The following is a 21,068-nucleotide window of genomic DNA, read 5'->3' as shown; positions in this document are numbered from 1 at the left end:
GAACATCTGCAAAACTCATCATGGATCTTGAACCTATATATTGACACACCACAAGTCAAAGGCCATGTTTTCAATCAATCACAAGAGCTACATGCAGAAATCAGCAATCATTTTGGTTCAATTGATTTCCATCTTGAATTCTTAAAAATAAGAAATTATCAAGAATTCAAGAAAAAGCGGAAAAAACAAAAATACTATAGCCGAATAAGAAGGCATCCATTGAGCAAACGTTTAATAAAAGATAGGATATTTTACTGCAATCATATATAAAAAATCTTATAGGAGATAAATTAGAGAAATCTAATTTGATATTATGAGCATCAACGAGTTAAAATAATAATCATAAAAAAAAAATCCTCCCTACTCATCAAAAGATAAAAGAAAAACAAATCACCAAATTAAAAAGCAAAGAGAGGATGATATAGAGGTAATTGAGGTTCAAAAGACCTGAATTTTTTATTTATCCATGAAATCATAAGTTTGAAACACCAGGAATTAACAGAATTAAAAAGAAAAGAAACAAGAACCGTTTTTTTAATACAGAAAGTAAAGCAAATAGATAATTAGAAAGAATACCAAGAAAAGAAGGAGAAGAGCCAGAGAGGAAAAAAGCTTCAAGAGGTTGAGAAGCAGCACAAGGGCCTCTTTGGCTTTGAACTAAAACAGAAAAATTGGGGATTAGCACCACCACCACCACAAGCCGCCATGATTTTTCTAAAAACTTTCCTGCTGATACAGGTTTAATCAAGCTGCCATCGCAGCTATATTATATAAAGTATCTGGTCAAACACTGAAAGAACCAGATTCCAGGACTGAATGATCTCTATTTAACGTTTTTATCTTAATTAATCAGTCTTAAGATTTGTGGCGAAAGAAACTGGTGATGATGATTTCTGTGATGTGGGAAGTGTGGGAGCACCGGGAGCAGCTCACACCCATCACTCAGAAGAAGGAAAGTTTGGTTTCAGAGGGAGAAAGAAAGAGGAGAGGTTTGAATTGTTTTTCCAGTAGGAGAGGTGCTGACAGAGAGGGAAGCAGGAGAAGGGACACAATCAGATGTTTCACTGTTTTTTTCTCTTCTAATCTTCTTTTGAAGATTGAGGAGGGTTGCGAGACAGAGGAGACGGAGTAGAGAAATGGAATCTGAAAGAGAGACTCTTCTTTCTCTGCGGGGTTTGATGGGATTATAAGAGCCCAGAGACAGACATTGTGCGCTTTTCTACTGACATGTTTACCCCTCCCATCACTAAATCTTGTTAACCTTGCACGCTGGAAATAATTTTATTTTGGAAGGTAATTTAAATGAAAAAAATTAATTAAAAATTATATTTTAATATTTATTTATGCTATGAAAAATAAATTAAAAATAATTTATTAATATTTTTTTTTAAAAAAAATGCAGATCAAAAACTAATAAATAAAAAAATTAAAAGAGAATAAAATAATTTTTTTTTATAATTTCAAATAAAAAATAACAAATAAATAAATAAAAATCAAATCTGATAAATTAAAAAATAATAATAATAATAAAATAAAAATTAAAGATGTGAAAATCATATAATTATAAGAAATTATTTTTTTTGTCTAAAATAAAAAAATGTTTTAAAAAAATTAAGCTAATTTTTTTTAAATAAAAAAATATTTTGTATTAATTAATTGTTTTTAATCGTAAACAAGCACGACATGACAACGAGGGACATGGAACATTGTTTAGATGGGGACATGGAAGAGAATTGTGATCGTAGATGACAACGAGGCAGAAGAAGGCAAAGGGTAAAACCATACAAATAAAAGTCACTTTCTAATTGGCGGTGGCAAGCTTGACATTTTTTACTTCGAATAAAACCAAAAATTACATATTAGCAATTAATACAATAAAACATTTGGGAAACTTGAAGGTGTTCACTATATGGCACCTCTCATTCTTTCTTTCTTTCTTTCTTTTCTTATTTATTTAAATTATTTTATTTTATTTTTTAATATTTAATTAATTTCAAATTAACCTTCATAATTTATAATATTATATTATCAAATCTCATACAATAAAGTATATATAATTTATTTTGGTTACTTTTGAATTGATTTTCATAATTGATTTTTGTTTGTTTTTTTCACAAGATTACGTTATACTTAAATAAACGTGTTATATATTTGATTTATATTTTAAATATCTATTTTTATTATTGTATAATTAAGTAAAAATATTAAAATAAAAAAAGTTATCAAAACCCAATAGAGGTCCATGACACGAGTTTGACTAGTTAAATTATGAGTCCAAATCGATTTAATATATCATTATCTCAATATCTCTAAACACAACTTATTATTTAAACTGAATTTAAAATAATAAGTTGTATTTGGTGGTTTAAAAATTAACCTGTTAGATTGAATTTAATAATAATATCAAATAATTTCTTATATTTTTAATATTTTTTTATAATAATAAAAAAAATCAATCTAACTCGTATTGTAGCGTGCAGCTATAAACTGGTCTATAATATAAATCTCTTGCTTACAAACATATTTTTAAAGAAATGTCTTCTAAACTTTGTAAAACATAACCATATTTATATACTTCGGCTTGCAAACTGACCCTTTTTGCTGTAAAGATTTGTTGTTATATTGCGACATCATTTAACACACAAACGTAAATTATTAATTAATATACAACAAAAGACTTTAATTATATAGTTATTAATTGGATAGTGGCCTGCATTTCTATACGATGGGCTGGTCTAAATTTTTTCTATTATTTAAAAACAAAAGATGTTAATAGTGTTTTCAAGAAAAAAAATAGATATCCAACTAATTAATTTGATTGGGTTTAATAAGCTTGTATAATTTTGATAATATAAATAAAAAAAATACAAAGATAATAAATAAATTAACAAAAAAAAACTCGAACTCATTCAAGTTAATATACTAAATTAATCAAGATTCGTCTATAATACCAGGTTAACCTTATTAAAAACAAATTAATTAAAACAATGAAATACAATTATCAGATAATTTAATGTTCAAAGGCATAACTAAAAAAATAATGAAAAAAAGAAAAAAAAACTTCAATTCGACTTAGATTAACTCATTAACCCTGACGGACATAGAATTGAAATAACCCTGTAAATAGAAAAAAAAAATGAATACCAATTCATAATAAATTAAACTTTGAAGGATGAGATTGGTAAAACAAATCAAATTTTAAAAAGAACATAAAAGAAGATTGAAGCTAACTCGTATTAATATCCAAAACTTATAATCCTTGTCTTTAGCTCATGACTAATGTCGTAGAAGAAAAACTAAAAAACAATAACAATAAAAAAATACTAAGAGATGAAATTAGAAAAAAAAAGTAATTAAAAAAAATTTAAAACAAAACAAATTGTAATAAAAAAAATGGAGATCAAATTTATCATAAAAATAAATTGAAATCAAATTCTAAAGGATATAATTAAAAACAAAATTCATTTAGAAAAAAAGATAAAAAAGAAATAAATAGAAATTAAAAAATAAAGATGAAAAAAAATTGATATAAAAACTAAATAAAATCAAATGATGAGAGGCTAAATTATAGAAAAAAATTTAATAAAAATAAGACAAATAGTAATTAAATGAATAATAACCAAATTGGATATATATATATATATATATATATATATATAAAGACACTTTTGTGTTTGCCAAAGAAAAGAGAGAGAAAAGAGGGAGTAGAAGAAAAAAAAAATTCACTATAATCACATCATTAGTATGTTATAGGCATGCACTCATCTACTATGAAAATCTTAGTGTGCCGCTCCCAATGCCATTGTAAAAAGAGGTGTAGAGGTGCTTAAGAAGCCGACAACATTTCTTAAAAAGTGTGGGCTCCTTCTATTTGTTTCGTGTGTATAACGCACCAACAATTTTTTTTTTTCATTTATTAAAAGACTAGATTGCCTACTTTACTTTATTATAACAAAAAAAAAAATTGATGAAAAGACTAAAAAGCTCCTTGATGTATGTTAGGTTTTTGCTTTTAAGAATAATTTTGTTATTTTATTGTGCTTTTAAATAGGATAATCCAAAAATATCCTTGTCAATAGTTAATCAAATTGTTATTTTAAGGGTATTTGAGATATTATATTATGCAAATAATAGATTAAAAAACCAATATGTCCTCATTAAATATAATAATGACAAATAAAAAACGTGAGAAAAATTATTTTTTCTCATGGAAGCAAGTTTTTTGGGTTTTGCTGTGGAGGGCAAAACATTCATTTTATTTGTTGAATCCACAGTAAAATAAGTGTTTTTGTAGAGAAACATTTATCTTGTTTAGTATTTTTTATGGGTAAATGGCTTGATAGATTAAAATTAAAACTTATACATTTAATTGTTAATGTCCAAAAAATCCAAACATTTAATACACACTGAACCAATAAAATTCTAAGATACCTCAAATTCAAACCTCTAATATATAATAAAATATATAATTTTATGTAGGGAAAATTACATTTATCATTTAGATAATTTTTCATTTACCTATTATATTTTCTGAATTAACATAAACTCTCATATTTGATAAAAAGATGCTAAAGAAATCATTCCACCCATCCATTGCCGCAAATCCCTGTTCCGCAAGGACTTAATGTTGTCTCCACCTACAACATTCATGGTGACTGAACCATACCATGAGTCTTTTTAAAACACAGTGTAAATAGTGTTTTTTTTTTTTAAATTTTAAATTGTTATTTTTGTTAAAAGTTATTTTTTTTATTTTTAAATTATTTTAATGTGCTAATTTTAAAAATAAAAAAAGTATTATTTTAATATATTTTTTTTAAAAATATTTTAAATAACAACCATTACTATAATTACAAATAATATGGAGACAAAGAAGGAACAAGTGGCGGAGTCCAGCCAGCAGGAGGAATTATGGGTCGCAATTGCTGTCATTGTAATAGAAGTAAATAAAAAATGTATCTAGCTATAAAATACTTCTCATAAAAGATTGGTCCTCCACTCAAGGTGGATCAGCCTTGTCGCCTCCATTTTAATTTCACAGTTTCTTTTACTTTTTGTGTACAGAGGTGGCGTTGACCTATCACCGGCGAATTTGGACCGATCCTCTAAAAGAGTTTGTGGGTAGACTTGGTTTAAGATAAAACCAATCTCCATGTTTTGTTTTTTGGATGCTTTAAGGGGATAGACTTGTGGTTTTGGAGCAGGATCCGAGGCCAATTCTTATTTCTTTTAGAATTTACTAGTTACATGTTCCGCGCGATACCGCGGATCAATTATTTTTTGTATTTTAAAAGATCTAAAAGTGTTAGGTTTTTTTTGTAAAGTTATACTCACAAGTCTTAGTTTTGGTTGCATCGCCTGATCCAAGAGTAATGTTTATAATATTAATAATAACATTAAACCCTTAGCATAAAAGTGTCTGGACTACAATACCAGATCTAATATCATTGGACACGGGTCTGGCTGCAAGGTCGTGTCATAAAAGTGTGATAATTAAATAGATTAGTTAAAAAAAAAAACACTAACAGAAAGAAAAAAACTAATGAAAAAAAAAGAAAAAAAATATATGAATTAATTGGGTTAACCCTTCAAATCAATTTAACCCGCCATACCTTGAATTCACATCATGAAAGTTTGATAATTAAAAAAAAAAAAAAACAAATTAATGGGTTAATCCAAAATTAACAGCTAACTCGTCAAAACCAGGTTAAGTTGTCAAACCTGGAATCCGTGTAATGAAAGTTTGATAACTAAATAGAAAAAAAATTTAACATTAACAATTTAAATTAAACAAAAAAAATTAATTAAAAAAAAGGCATCAGCCTTTTCACTGTGGACTGCACTGTGCATTCCACAGTCAAAGGCATAAAAAAAAATAAAAAGGGATCAGCCAAAAACTACTTAGAAAAAAATTTAATATTAATAAACTAAATTAATTAAATAAAATTAATTAAAAAGAAAAAATAAAAGAAAAAAAAACCTCTAAGAAGAAAAAAAATACTAAATAGAAAGAAATTTAACATTAAAAAACTAAACAAAATGAAAAAAATAATTAAAAAAAAAAAATTCAGGTTAACTCGTCAAACCAAGTTAACCCGTTAAACCCGGGATCCGTGTCATGAATGTCTGCTAACTAAATAAAAAAAAAAAGTGAACATTAACAAACTAAACTAAACAAAAAAAAAATTAATTAAAAAGAAAAAAAATCTGGATTAACTCGTCAAACCATGCTAACCCGTTAAACCCAGGATCTGTGTCATGAAAGTCCGATAATTAAAAAAAAAAAATTAACATTAACAAACTAAATTAAACAAAAAAATTTATGAAAATATTAATAATAAAAAAGTTAACGGGTCAACCCGGAATTAACTGGGTTCACCTGTGAAATCAGGTTAACCCGTGAAACTCGGGATATGTGTCATGAAAATCTAATAACGAAATAGAAAGAAATTTAACATTAACAAACTAAACTAAACGAAAAAAATTAATTAAAAAGAATAAAAAGCAAAAAAAAAAAAAAAATCTATTTTAGCTTGTCAAACCAAGTTAACCCTTTAAATCCGGTAAACGTGTCATGAAAGTCTGACAACTAAATAAAAAATTAAACATTAATAAACTAAATTAAACAAAAAAATTTTGTTAAAAAAAACAAAGGAAGAAGCAAAAAAAAAAATCACAAAAAACATAAAAAAAAAAGCTAAAAAAACTAAGACAACTTTAAAAAAAAAAAAACGCCTAAGGAATCAGTGTTTTATTGTGGAAAATGAAAAAATTAATTAAAAAGAAAAAAAAATCTGAGTTAACCCATTAAACCTGGAATGCGTGTTATAAAAGTTTGAGATAGAAAAAAATTTAACATTAATAAAAAATTTTATTTTTAAAATATCCATTAAAAAAACAAAGAAAAAATAAAGAAAAAGAAAAGCAAAAAGTAAAAAAAAAAATCTGAATTAATTGGGTTAACCCTCAAAGCAAGTTAACCCATCAAATCAGGGATTCGCGACATGAAAGTTTGATAGCTGCATAGAAAAAAAAAATTGACAGGTTAACCCATAATTAATTTGGATAACCTATGAAATCAGAAAAAAAAATCGGGGTTAACCCGTTAAACCCGGAATGCGTGTTATAAAAGTTTGAGATACAAAAAAATTTAACATTAACAATTTTTTTTTTTAAAATATCAATTAAACAAAAACAAAGAAAAAAAAAACAAAAAGCAAAAAGTAATAAAAAAACGAAAAAAAAAAAAGACAGCTCAAATAAAAAAAAACAATGAAAAATATACTTAAAAAAAAGAAGAAGCAAAAAGCAAAAAGAAAAAAAAAAAACATGAAACCGCAGGGATCAGTGTTTTACTAAAATGTTTTTTTTTTAAATTATAGGGACCAAGTAACCAAATAACTTAAAAAATAAACACCCTATGGTAAAGGATAAAGTTTTTCTTTTGAGTATACCAACCTTATAGTATCGTGAAGGGATCTTTGATCACAAAATTTTATTTTTGACTTTATGATATTTTGCTACTTAAAAGTCATTCTCAAAACTCTCATTCTCTCTCTCGCCACCAAACTCCTAAAGCTTCATATGTTTGAAATTTTAACACTCAATTGACCTGCCTCTCTCTGAACAGATTAGAACACTGAAGAACTTGTTCTCTCTTTATTGAAAATTAGGAATAAGGTAGCCGATCAAAGATTAAATTAAAAACCCAGAAATTCCTCCCCCTATCCTTTTTCAATGACGACAGCGCTAAAAAAAACAATAATAATAAAAAAAAATCCTTCTATCCATCTCTTTCACCTGAATCCATCCACCATCGGACTAGGCACTACCTGTCACTGTCAATCTTCACTGGTCAACTCGCAAAATGGAAAAACACCACCAGACCACCGTCCTTTCCTCCACCTTCTCTTGTCCGTATAAATATTCCTTACGAGAGCATGACTCCATCGATGAGTTGCAAAGCCCCTTTCTACTAGAGTTGGCAAGAGCTTGACTTTATGGGGAGACCCAGTAACTCACTCCACTCTGTCCTCTGCTCCTTCCTTTCTCTCACTTCTCTAGAATCTGGACAATTATATAGGATGCTGGAACATGTATAAGAACATGATAATCTTTTTTTTTTTTTTTTTAAAAGGCTAAATTTATTATTTATTAATTTACATTAACATTAATCAACAAAAAACTAAAGAAATCAACATTTCAGTGTGATGTTCATGTAGATACTCTCACAATCACTTTTCACATGGCAATTTTTAGATTTGTTTTGTTTTGGTCAAAGGTTAATATTTTTTTCCTAGATTTTTTTCTTCCCTTCGGATTACAAGGTGTCGGGGATTGTTCCAGAATTAAATGAATGGTTGATTTTTCATAATTGAATTCTAATTATTGTATGAGCCAAAATTAAAACAACAAGGATCATAATTGATTTTGACAAAAATTAACAGCCTTTTTCCATGTATATTGTTCAAGAGACTCATAAAAATACACTTTAGTCCCTCAATTTTTATTTTTTAAAATATTATATCCCTTTTATTTTTGGATTTTTTGTTGTGATTCTAAACTGCATTTTATTATATTTTAGTTCTTGTATCTTGAAAGAGGAGAGAGAAAATTACTGATAATTTTTAAGAGAAAAAGCTCTCAAGCGGATAGATTCTAATTATAAATATCTTTGATTTAGGTGTATATGAATTTGGTTTTAAAAAAGGAACCAATAAATGTGGTTTCTACTTTTATTAATGGTGAAAAAATTGTTCAGAGCTCAAAAAATATTTTTATTTGATTGGATTTCATGTTTTCAAGTCATCATAGAATGTATTTTGCTTTTAAAAACATGATTTTAGATGTTTTTGGGAAGTTTTCTTCGTGTGTTTTGTGAAAAGAAGAAGAAGTTGGAACCGCTATTGATTTTCGTTAGATGTTTGAGATCAGATTTGTCACACTTTCAAGAATTGTGTTCGTGAACTTGCCAGGTAGATGGTCCGGAGCAATGTTGCTAAGAAAACAAGTCAATTTTTAAAATCTTATGACTTTATAAGTTAATGTGTATCTAATATGTTAAACTAGATTAAAACTTGAAAATTAGTATAATTGATCAAACTTATTTAAACTTAATAAAATTAAATTGATTTTACAAGTTTGAAAAAAATATAAAATTGTGCATTTGGATAATCTGTACCTTAACATTTTTATCATTTTAAATTTATATCTTACAAAACTTATGCAATTTGATAATTAAGAGCTTGATTTTGACTATAATTATTATAATTTTTTTAACGATACAAATTATTTATGGATTTTATTTTCGTAATATTAGAATACTTATTAATTCTTCATAATTTTTTATGTAAATTATTAACATATTAATTGATAAATTACTTTGTTTTAGCCGGCAAATATATAAAATAAAAGTTGTGAATTGGCATGCTTGACTTTTAGAGTAATTAATTTTAAATAATCTATCAAAATTTGAAGGGATTCATTTCTTGTAAGTAACGAAGTAAGTTGGTCCATTTGTCCAAGAAGTAGAGGAATCAATGCGAATAAAATAAAAATGCTTGGACTTTTCTATTGTTTATTTTATTTTTATTTTAATTGTGCTATATTATTAATTAATACTTGATTAAAATTGTTAATATATAATTAGTTAAAATATTTGACTTATAATTTTATGATTTTATAATTTAAATTTATAATTTAAGTTTATATTATATATTCCGTCTCGTGTCAAAAAAATATTTTTGATAACCTTGATCTGAAGCGTCAAATCTAATCTGCAACTGGCACCATGTATAAATCCATTCTTTTAGCCCATGTGTGCTTGACCCTTCAACCTTTTTATTGGATTATTTTCTCCTTTTCACATTTCACAATTGGATTATTTTTAAATAAATTTATTAAACTGATAATTAAATAATTATTCAATTATACTATATTTTTCAAATTGATATTAGTATTTTTATGGTAATATTAACAAATTACTTTTGGAATAATTATATATCGAATTTGAACATTTAACTCAGATGAAATAAATATTTTAATTTATTTTAATTTTTTTATTATAAGTTTTTTATATAATGTTTCTTAAGTATATCATTTTTATATATTTTTTTTAATAAATTCATGTTAAAATTATTAATTCATTAGTTTTTTTTTTATTAATTATATTAAAATCCCGATAAGCTTCTATTTTTAAAAACACTTCTAATAAACAAAATTTTCAAAAGAAATGCATTAATAAGGAAAAAATGGGTTTTGATTAAAGTGATACCTTCAAACCATTAATTGTTTCTTAAATATTTATTTTAACTGCTTTTAGTTCTTACACAATAAACAACATAGCTAAAAAAAAATAATTATTTTTTTGTTAAAAATATACATTAATAGGAAAAGGATGATTTATATTAAAAAAATCCTATTTTTCTATACAATTAAAATTATTAGTGTTCTTTATGAAAACTCAACACTGAAAAGATAAAAAAATTGAGTTGAGAGTTTTTTATGTCAATTTTATAATAAGAATTTTTTACCAATTTAGTTGAAATATTTTTGAACTAGTCAAGTTGACTGAATTACACTAAAATAACTCCTGTATGATTTAATGTTAACTCAAGTTGAGTAAAAAATAAAATAAAAAAGTTTTAAGTTTAATGTTAAACTCAAGCTTCAGATAACAATAAGGCTCAAGTGCATAAGAATGGACACGAGGATTATAATATGACTAATATCCATGCCTTTGTTTCTGGGATGCATCAAGGAGCCAAGCTAGCAGTAGCACTGTTTGCTCTTCCTCTCTCTACTTCTGGATTGATTTATCTACAAATTACAATAACTAGTCAATATAGTATTTTAGTTATGGAAAATCTTTATTACTATTAGGCATTATGGTATTACAAACATAATAAACTAGTTGTCGTAATAAATTTTTTATACTTAAAAACGAATTTCTCAAAAAATTTAAAATCCCAAACGAAGCATTTTTCATATAAATTTTCCATTTTTTTTTTTTCAAAAAGTTATCTATTTTAATGATTTTTTTTTTGAGATGTTTAGTATTTTTGTATTTTGTTTTTTAGTTTTAGACAACCAGTGAACAAGGAAAAAAAAGAGAAAAGAAAAAAAAGAAAAAGAAAAAGAAAAAGAAAGAAAATCGAGCATGAGCAGGAGATTAAAATCAAGAAGGAAAAAAAATAAAAGAAAAAGAACAGGTGAAATCTAAGAAAATAAAAGAGAAAAAGAATGAGAAAAATAAATAAGATGTGAGAATCATAATAAAAAATCCTACATATAAAGTTATCGATTTTATTTTTAAAATGAGAAGGCTACTGTTTTTTATGGTTAGAACACCGAGAAAGTATTTGGTATGCTGGACATGATAATCTTTTTATGAAATTGTTTGATGTAACATTGAACAAATAACCTCTTCTCTTCTCTTCTTTTCTTATAAAAAAAAATAAGAAATAGGGTCGCCAATAAAAGATAAAAAACCAACAATTCTTCCCTTATTTTTTTTTTCAACTCGAGACAATTGTAAAAACAAAAATTAAAAACCCCCCCTCTCCTTCCCTCTCACTTGAATTCATTCCCGGCGCGACCAAACACTACCTACGACAACCTACCTTCCTTTGGTTAGCTTCTTATACTCAAAGATAATTTTTTGTGGTTGTAGTTTTAAAAAAATAATTTTTTTAAAAAAATATAATTAGTTAGATTTAAATACGTGTTTGGTAAAAATAATTTTTGAAGTTTATGTGCAGCAAAAAACATGTATAAAATATTTGGTAGTTGTGTGGTTGCGGTTGCTTTTTAAAATGCTTTTTACTTAGAAATGCATTAAAATAATGTATTTTTATTTTAAAAAATTATTTTTTGATATCAACGCATCAAAATGATCCAAAAACTAAAAAAAAAAATTTAATTTGAAGCAAAGAAAAAAAATAAAAATTATCAATTTTTTTTCAAAAGAGCTTTTTGAAACGCAAAAAACAAACAATATTTTACAAAATTTAGTTAAAAAAATATGTAAAAACTGCTTTATGAAAATTGCGTTTCAAACTCAATTTTTAGTGAACCGCACAATATAAAACGTAATTTTTACAATTACCAAACACCTTACTGCGTTTTTTGCACCGCAAACGCAAAAGTAGGTGCAAAACAAACACACCCAAAATAAAAAAACATCACCAAACAACTGTCGTTTCCTCTTCCTTCTCTCTACTTTTTTTTTGCCCACCTACATTTCCTTTACGTTAACATGACTCTTTGAGTTGAAATGGCTACATACGCTTGTTTTCACTCTCGGGTGTACCTCATTTGTAATCCCATCTTTATTATCAATCGGTGGAGTTCTTCATAATTAGCAGTGAGTCATTTATATTTTTCATTAAGATGGGTTGTTTGAGCTTGTACTTGTTGGTTTAACATCATCGTGAACTCCAAAGTTTGAGTGCTTAGAATTGATTACGAGTATCCAATGGTCGAAGCAATATGAGTTGTTCGTAAGTTCTCAGCTATAGTGTTAGAAATTTCGTACACCTGATTTCTATTACGTCAAGTAGATGATTCTGCCTTTTACTACAAATCCAGATCAAGATCTAGATGGGTCAAAGGATCATCGAGCTCGGCTATCCATGACTTGTTGCATCCTTTTTTTGGCATTCATCACTCTATACATGCGTTTCAACAAAAAGCTTCATTAGGTTTAGCTCGTGTCCAAGAACTGTAGCCTACATGATAAAAATATTGTTTGTTAAATATATTTCTAAAAAAAAAAAAATTAATAAAAAAAATGATTGTGATAAAAAAAATCCTACCAATCACTTCATATACGAAACAAATGGAACATAGTTACTAGTGAGCGTGGTAACAGAACCGTAAACATGCCAGTTCTAATTTTCTGCACTGAACTGTGACCATTGCATGAAATGAGTCGAAATCCTTTCAAATTCAACCTAGAAGTTCTTTTCTGTTTTTTTTTTTTTTTTTTTTTTGTATATTTTTTGACTTTTTCTTTTCACCAAATACAAAAAAAATCATGCAACCTATATAGTACAAATTAATTATCTATTAGTAAATGAAAAATAAAATTTTAATATTTGGAATAAAAAACATTATCGTAAATTCAATCTTACCTAATTACAGCTTGATTCTTCCAAACTCTCATCGTAACATTATTATCAGCTTTCTTCCATTTAAATTTTTCCTTGAAGTAAAAATTTATAAAAGGAAAATTTCAATAATTTCAATAAACTAACCCAATTAACATAAAAATATTAAGTTAAAACTAACCTTTAACCTTGAAAACCATGCATCGCCCTGCGATTTCCATTTAGAATGTTTGAAAACTTTGCTTCATTGAAACAATGAGATTTCCATTGATGATTTAAAGGTCCATGTTATTATTCTCGCAACTTCAATGTTTGTAAGCCTGAAATTGTATTCGTTAAATGAAATTATTTTTTAAAACATTATTAAACATGTCATTCTAAAAGCAAAACAAACTTACATTGAAAGATCATCCTTTCATTGGGCCTCGTACTTGCGGATAAATGAATCCCACTATGAAGTCCCCTCTCAACATTTCGGCATCTCACTCAAAGAGCTTGCATCATGAGTCGATGCTTATGCCTTAAGTGTTTGTTCTTGGTTGGCATCTAATGACTCGTGACCATCAGCATCGCTGCTAGAAGAATTAGCAGTGATCTTGTCCTCACAACGTGCATTACACTTTCTCTTAAGCATTTCCATAAATTAACAGATAAAAAAACTAAATGATTCTTCTTTTAAAAAAAAATAATCAGAATCACCTCGCATATATAGGAGACTACCTAAAATTTTTAAACCTGCAAATACACAATATATGTGCCCCAAACCAAATGGTTTTATTCAATTCCTTCTAACAATTTAGCATAATTCAATTTCGTATAAAATTTTCATTTACACACACACACACACCAAAGACAGATGTAAACAAAGATAAAACAAAGACAAAACAAGTATATGACATTGTTACATCTAAAATGATCTTAAGATTTGATCACATATTTTTAGTCGATATACTTGATTTTAAAACAAAATACAAAACTATAAATAAATTTCTGATGCGAATGGAAATGTAAGTCTAGAAATGATAGGATCTTCTAGCAAATACAAATCATACTTAATTTTGTAGAAAAATAAATACAAAATAATGAGTAGAATATATATATATGAATCTTACTTAAGTTTATATAGAAACCAATATAGGAGATGTAAGTTATAAGGTTTGAATAAAAAAAATATGGACCTGTTAACAAGATAATAGAGAGCAACATAGAAGGTTACAAGGAATTACAAAAGAAGAGTATTGATGCCTTATACAAAGAAATTCATCTATATAGTTATGCTTTTAAAGCTTGAGAGGAGGCTCTTTATATAAAGGAGGTTGAGATTGGCTTTTTAAAAAATTTTCGTAAAGAAAATGATTTACTCTTTTGAAAATTGGAAAAATTTTCTTATTGCACTAAAAGTTATTTGTCATTCTTTGCAGGTGGAGGATCAACTTTTTGAAAAAGTTGAATTGGAATATTGCAAGTTTAACCACTTGTGTCAACATGAGGATCTGGGCAAGCAAGTTTTGAGAATGAGCCAAAATATTTCATGTTGAGTTTTTCTCATTTCAATTTCATCCTTCAATCAAAAATAAAATTTATTTTGAATTTTAATTATGAATCTTATTGTTTTAATTGTTATTTTTAGTCATTTTATATAATTAATTTTTTTTTTATCATTCAATATTTAATTGATTGAAAATTGAACTTCATAATTAATTTAAATTAGATGCTTCAGGTTTAATAACTAAAGTCACGAGTTTGAAAATTTAAGTATAGTTTTTTTTTTAAAAAAAATACTTTATAATTCTCTTTAGTTTTTTATTAGGTTATTTCAAATTCATTATCTAAATTGTAGATTTGACAAAAATTTTCTAGTTGGATTGATCTTGATTATCGTGGTTATAAATTTATCATGACTTATTTATTATTATTCTTTATCTTATATAAACATCTAATCATTATTTTTTAAAAAATAATAATTTAACCATGCGATGAAATGGGGACACTACGGCTAGTCTAGCTCTAATTAACATGTGAAAGGAAATATTTATGGTAGAAAAAAAATACTAATAAGTGACCATTAATATTTAGTAATGAGATGGCCACGTTGGGTCTGGCCACTGAATTCTATGTATAAGACCTAAGCCCATTTAGCAGTTTCCGGATTTGCCCATTTAGACAAGGAACATTATCATCAAGGGGGCTTCACTGTTTTTTTTTTTTTAAATATTATTCTTTTTAATAGTTTAAAAGAGAAAATAAAATATCAATTCTCATGGTTGGTTTAGTGGTTGTATATGTGATAATTTTCATTACTTGAACAAAATCTGAATTTCAATGTGATAATATTCTTATATAAATCATTACAAATTGTCATTCTATTAATCTTTTTTAATGCCACTTGAATGCTTTGCTTTTCAACCTGGTAACTAATGTATAGTTTCTACATTATAAAAGTTTTTTTTTTTTTTAGTGTTAATTAAATGGGAAAAGTGATTTGATATTAAAGATATGTTTTTTGAAAGAAAAAAAATTTGTATAATATATTTATTATTATTTTTTTAACAATATGCAAGATGTTATTATAAGATTTATTTTTAAGATTATATTGTATATTTTTTTTCAACTATGAATAAGAAAAATCTCTAATGTCATTTAAATTCATTTCAAGGTCTTTATGTTGTTTAATAGAAATTTTTTAATAAAAAAAATATAATCATGTACTATATATTTGGATTGGATAAGTCTATTGGCCTGGAATATGACGACCAAAGGGTAGAAAGAAAGTCAAGGTATGAGTATTGTTTTATCTAAAAAAATTATTTTTTAATATATTTTTACATTTAAAAAAGCATTGTAGAGACCTAAATAAACTATAACATGGCTTCAAACAACCTCAAAAATTATTCAAAAAACAAAAAATAAACCTAAATTAAAAAAGAACCCTTCCTATCTCCATATCTATTCCCTTAGGCAAGGTGAAAGCTAAAAATACCTTAGTGAAACTTTTTTTATCGAATAAAGTTTGGTAAACTATGAATGATTTTTTTTTTATAGATGGAATTAGTGCATACCAACTTTTTTTGTCTTCCATTCGAATCTAGAAACTCTCTCTTTTCTTTCAATCTAAGAACTGAAAAATAAAGTTGTGTATCAAAAATAAAATTTTCAAAAACTATAAGCAGCAAAGTAAATTTTTTATTTGAATTTTAAAAGCACAACTTATTTTCTTGAAGTTTTTCACTTTAGTCTTTTATCCTTGAATCTTATCCTTCTATTGTAAATTAAAAACAATTGGCTACTAATTTTGTTTCAAAAGGATCAAATCATAGAGAGAAAACTAGGTAGCTAGCTCGCGCTTCGCTACGAGCTAGGCTGATTTTTTCTGTAGCGTAAAAATAAGATGCCTAAGCGTTATTATTGGATTTTAAAGAAGGGAAAAAAACTAACGACTCGACACCATAGAAAGAGGGCAAAAAAAAATAATGATAATTAATATTCTATAATAAAAATATAGAAGGATGAAATTAGAAAAAAAATCAATGAAAAAAAAGTATTAAAAAAGAAAGTAACAGTAAAACCAAGTGAAGTTTGTCAAAACCTGTAAGCAGAACCAAGCAGACGACCATTATTTCTTAGGTGGCTCGCTCTATGTTGTGGACTTATCATTTTTTTTATCGTAGAAAAGATATTGAGACAATGTATTTTTTTAATAAAAAAAATCCAAGATTTTGATCCACTTGAGATCCAAAAATATTAAAAAGCAATTAAAAAAATGATTGAGCCAAATTTAGTGAACCTGCTGAATCCATGGCTCGACACATGATATTGTGTAAATAAATAAAGAATACTAATTTTCAAAAACACAATTAAAAAAATAAAATTCCTTCAAGTATTGCCTCAAATTAAATGTAAAGGATGAAATCAATAAATTTAATTTAATAAAAAACTAAAATAAGGCCAACCATATTTTTTATCAGAAAAAAAAAAACTAGAATGATACAAACCTTGTAAACCTGAAGGTTAAACTCCCAAATTCACAATCCATTAAATTCTTAACCCGGGTTCGATCTAAGAGCTCAACACCTAAAAAGTTAAATGTTTAATGATGAAGTCAATTAATTCAATTCAAAAATAAAATAAAATTCCTTTAGAAAATCTAATGTAACAAAGACAAAAAAGAAAAGAAAAGAAAAAACTAAAAGCAAGGCAACCTACGTAATTTCAAAATTAACTACAAAAATCTTATATAAAGAGAATTAAAAAAAATAACATTAAAAAAAAAACCACAAAAACCCTTATTTGTGTCAACTTTGTAAATCAGAGTTAATTTCTTAAATTTTTAGACCGTTAAATTCTAGACCCGGACTAAACTAAGAAGCTTAACAATTATTTAATTAAATATTGGAAGATAAAATAAAAAAAAATCAATCTAAAAATCTTGAAGATAAAAAAAAAATACAATAATAAAAAAATTAAATTTGACAGGAAAAAAAAATGATGAAATTAACAAAAAAAAAAAAAAATTGCAAAAACCATTTATAAAAATAACAATAATAAAAAAAAAACAACACCCACGTTAATTAAAAAAAAAATAATAATAAAAAAAAAACAGAACCACATCCGATAAATCTAAGTACTCCCCATTTCCTTTTGTCTACATGCAGAGAACACAAGACGACGAATGATCCGCGTGTGGGCGGAAGGCGAGAGACGTTGACATTGAGGTGGCATGGCTGGTTCGTCCAAACTTGATGGCGATGGCACACTGCATGATGGATCCTCTTCAGCTATTAGTGGAAAGGCAACCCATTTGAAGGTCACGATCGTTATAAGCTTATCTCGACATAATTTTCTAAAGTTGTGGTCATGTGGAAGGATAAAGAGCTAGAAAGAGATAGCTGTCATGAAATATTGAATGAGGGACGTGTCACTTATGGCAGTGCATGGACGGACCTCTATTTTGGAGGAGCATCTTGCGTTTCAATGGAGAATTTAAAAAACAGAAGCTAAAAACAGGGCGGGCCTCTATTGAGTTTTGAACAAAACAGACCTGGAGGTGTTTTGCAGCCATAAAAGCAGAGAGCCCCCGTTCAATTGCAGAGCCAGACCTGCATAATCAACCTCCATATGAAACTCATCACCCTGCCTAAAGCAAACAACGGGCATGCATGCATGCCTAGCACAACCAGGAACACAAGAACACCAAATTAGAAATAAATCACGAAGGCGAGCAACCAAAGAAAATAGCAGAGCACTTACACATGACCTAAACCTGAATCAACAAACCTAAAAAAAGAAAAAGAGAGACCAGAAAGTGCTGCCAAAAAAGCACAAAGACTGCAATGACAATGTCTCAGATAGAGCAACAAAGAGCAATCTAAACCGGAGAACATAAGGCGTTTGCCACAGAGAATAAAAGACAGAGAAACAGACAACCCGACCAAAGCAGCAGCAAGAAAAAAAAAAAAAATCAAAACTGGAAAAAACAGAAACCCTGAGAATAAACCGCATGAGAAAAAACTAGTCAGGAAAATGAATGACAATAGGATAAGAAAGAAGAACAACAACCTGAAACTTGTCAGGATTAACAGGATTCCAACGACAGCTGGACCGTTGAGAAAAAGATAGAAAACAGAGATGCAGAGGCAGGGGAAAAAAAACAGAGAGAAAGTGGCATATGAACGCTACTACATGTCTCCCAAATAGACAGTGACAATCTAATCCACTAGTATAAAATAGCCATAATCCCATTGCACAGGAGAGGCACAACATACCAGCAAGTTGGGTCAATATTATCAAAATCACAAGTTGAATGTTAAAATGGTATGATTTTATGAATTACAAACTTAAAATTTAGTAAAATTAGTCAAACTCGATCAAATAAATAAGCTCAGACTGATTTTACGAGTTTGAAAGAAGTATAAAATTATACAATCTGATAATTTGTTTCTTAACATTTTCATTGTTCCAAATTTATATCTTGCAAAACTTGTGTAATTTGATAATCAAAGACTTGATTTTGTTTATAATTATTATAATTTTTTTAACAAAAAGTTATATGTGGACTTCATTTCTGTAAAATGAAAATACATATTTATTCTTGTAGTTTCTTATATAAACTATTAACATATCAATTGAAATATTTATCTGTTTTAGCTAGTAAATATATAGAATAAAAGTTATAAATTGGCATGCTTGACTCTTGGAGTAATTAATATTAAATGACTTATTAAAATTTATAGGGACTCTTTTCTTATAAATAATGAAGTAAGTGGGTTGATTTATTCAAAAAATAGAGAAATTAATGTGAAAAAAATAAAGATGTTTTGATTTTTCTATTATTTATTTCACTTTTATTTTTAATTGTGTTATATTATTAATTATTACTTGTCTAAAATGATTAATATATAATTAATTAAAATATTAAAATTTTTACAATTTTGTAATTTAAATGTTGAAAAAATATTTTTTACCATCTTGGTTGATGCTTCATTTAATGCTCCATCATGACTAGGGGCGAAAGGAGGGGGGCAAGCAGGGGCCCGGGCCCCCTCTAAAATATTCCGCCCCTATATATATATATATATATATATATATTAGGTAATTAAGTGTGGATGAGGTTTTTTATTTTACAAAAGTAAGTTTTCTTACTGTAATTAAGTGTGATTTTTCAATTTAAATTTTTTTAAAATTAATTTACGTACCCTAATATAAATTCTGTAAATATAAATTCATTACTTTGCACAATAAATTTTGCAGTCGATCAAAAACAAAAATATAAATATAAATTATAAGTAAAATTTTTCAACGAAAAAAATTGAAATAGAGCCATCAATTAATTTATTTTTCATTAAACAAAACAAGGTAACTTAAATTTAAAATCTATTTTTATTTTATTTTGAGATGTTTGTTAATAATTTGATGAGGTTTTTTTTTTATATAATTCTACAATTTTTGCTTTATTTTTTTCTTAGATCTGTTAATTTTACTAATTGTTTTTTGAATTCTTGTTATAGTGTTTTTTTTTTTAATTAATTAGATATATTTCATTGGTTTGTTTTGATTATATTTTGATTTTTATGTTTTGTTTTTAGCAGAATTACCAAAATTATCAATTTTTTTCTCACGATATATGTTTTGATTTTAGGTTGAACCATGAACAAAATAAGAAGAATTTGATTTTTTTTTTTCAAAAAAAATATTGATAACTCGCAGCCTAGTGAACCAACTCCAATGTGTAATGTTAAAGTTATGATTGAGCAACTCCAATACGCCTCAGTTTACAAAAGAACCCGCGTTGATTAGTGAGAATAGTTTATTATTTTTTGCTTTATTTTCAAAGTTTATCAAACATAAATAATGTTTTGTTTTAGCTAATATTTCTTATATACTTTGTATGTTTATATTTGATAGATATAAAGACCAACATTAAAGTGATGAATATATTATGAAGATGAAATTAATTTCGTTGCTTTGACTCAATTTGGTATTTCTTCAAACCTTTTACCTCATACAAAGATCATTATATATTTATAGTAAGTTATTTGAATAAAACTAAATTATACATATTTTTTCATAATTCATGTATAATAAAATAAAATAAATGTTATATTTTATTATATTAATTATAATTATTCTTAACAAATAATTCTAGCTCCGTCCCTAATTAATTATGACCTCTCAAGCTACGTACAGTAATGGCCGAGCAAGCAACAGAAAGTACATTGCAATCCCTGAAGATGAGACAGCCTTTCTCTCAAATGGAACAATCAGCAGCACAAGCGAGCGGCAAACCACACTGTCCTCCGCTTCTCTCCTCTCAAACTTTGGTTTTTTTTTTTAATATACAAAGACTGAGAACTGCAATTGTTTTGCAGAAGATTCTGGACCTTCCACTAATCTAAATAATAATAATAAAAAAACATTGGTTGATGGGTTCAAACGGATACTAGCAATCATAACTTCAAGTAC

General features: G+C 26.8%; 2 long non-coding RNA genes across 3 annotated transcripts; both read right to left on the bottom strand.

The window, feature by feature from the left end:
* Positions 1–12,240: 12,240 nt before the first annotated feature.
* LOC118029011 (uncharacterized) lies at positions 12,241–13,940 on the bottom strand. Of its 2 annotated transcripts, XR_004684129.2 has the most exons (4): positions 13,508–13,940; positions 13,291–13,429; positions 13,134–13,204; positions 12,241–12,728 (listed from the first exon to the last, which is right to left on the bottom strand). It is a non-coding gene; the product is annotated as an uncharacterized lncRNA (long non-coding RNA). The 2 variants fall into 2 exon arrangements; XR_012171329.1 differs by having other exon boundaries at positions 13,291–13,940.
* A 3,741-nt stretch (positions 13,941–17,681) lies between these two features.
* LOC140956195 (uncharacterized) lies at positions 17,682–18,847 on the bottom strand. Its single transcript, XR_012171317.1, has 2 exons — positions 18,666–18,847; positions 17,682–18,273 (listed from the first exon to the last, which is right to left on the bottom strand). It is a non-coding gene; the product is annotated as an uncharacterized lncRNA (long non-coding RNA).
* Positions 18,848–21,068: the final 2,221 nt, after the last annotated feature.

Source organism: Populus alba, chromosome 12 (assembly GCF_005239225.2).
Source record: "Populus alba chromosome 12, ASM523922v2, whole genome shotgun sequence".
In the NCBI taxonomy this organism is placed as follows: Eukaryota; Viridiplantae; Streptophyta; class Magnoliopsida; order Malpighiales; family Salicaceae; genus Populus; species Populus alba.
Note: the sequence above shows the minus strand (reverse complement) of the source record. Positions and strands in the feature narration are given on the sequence as shown.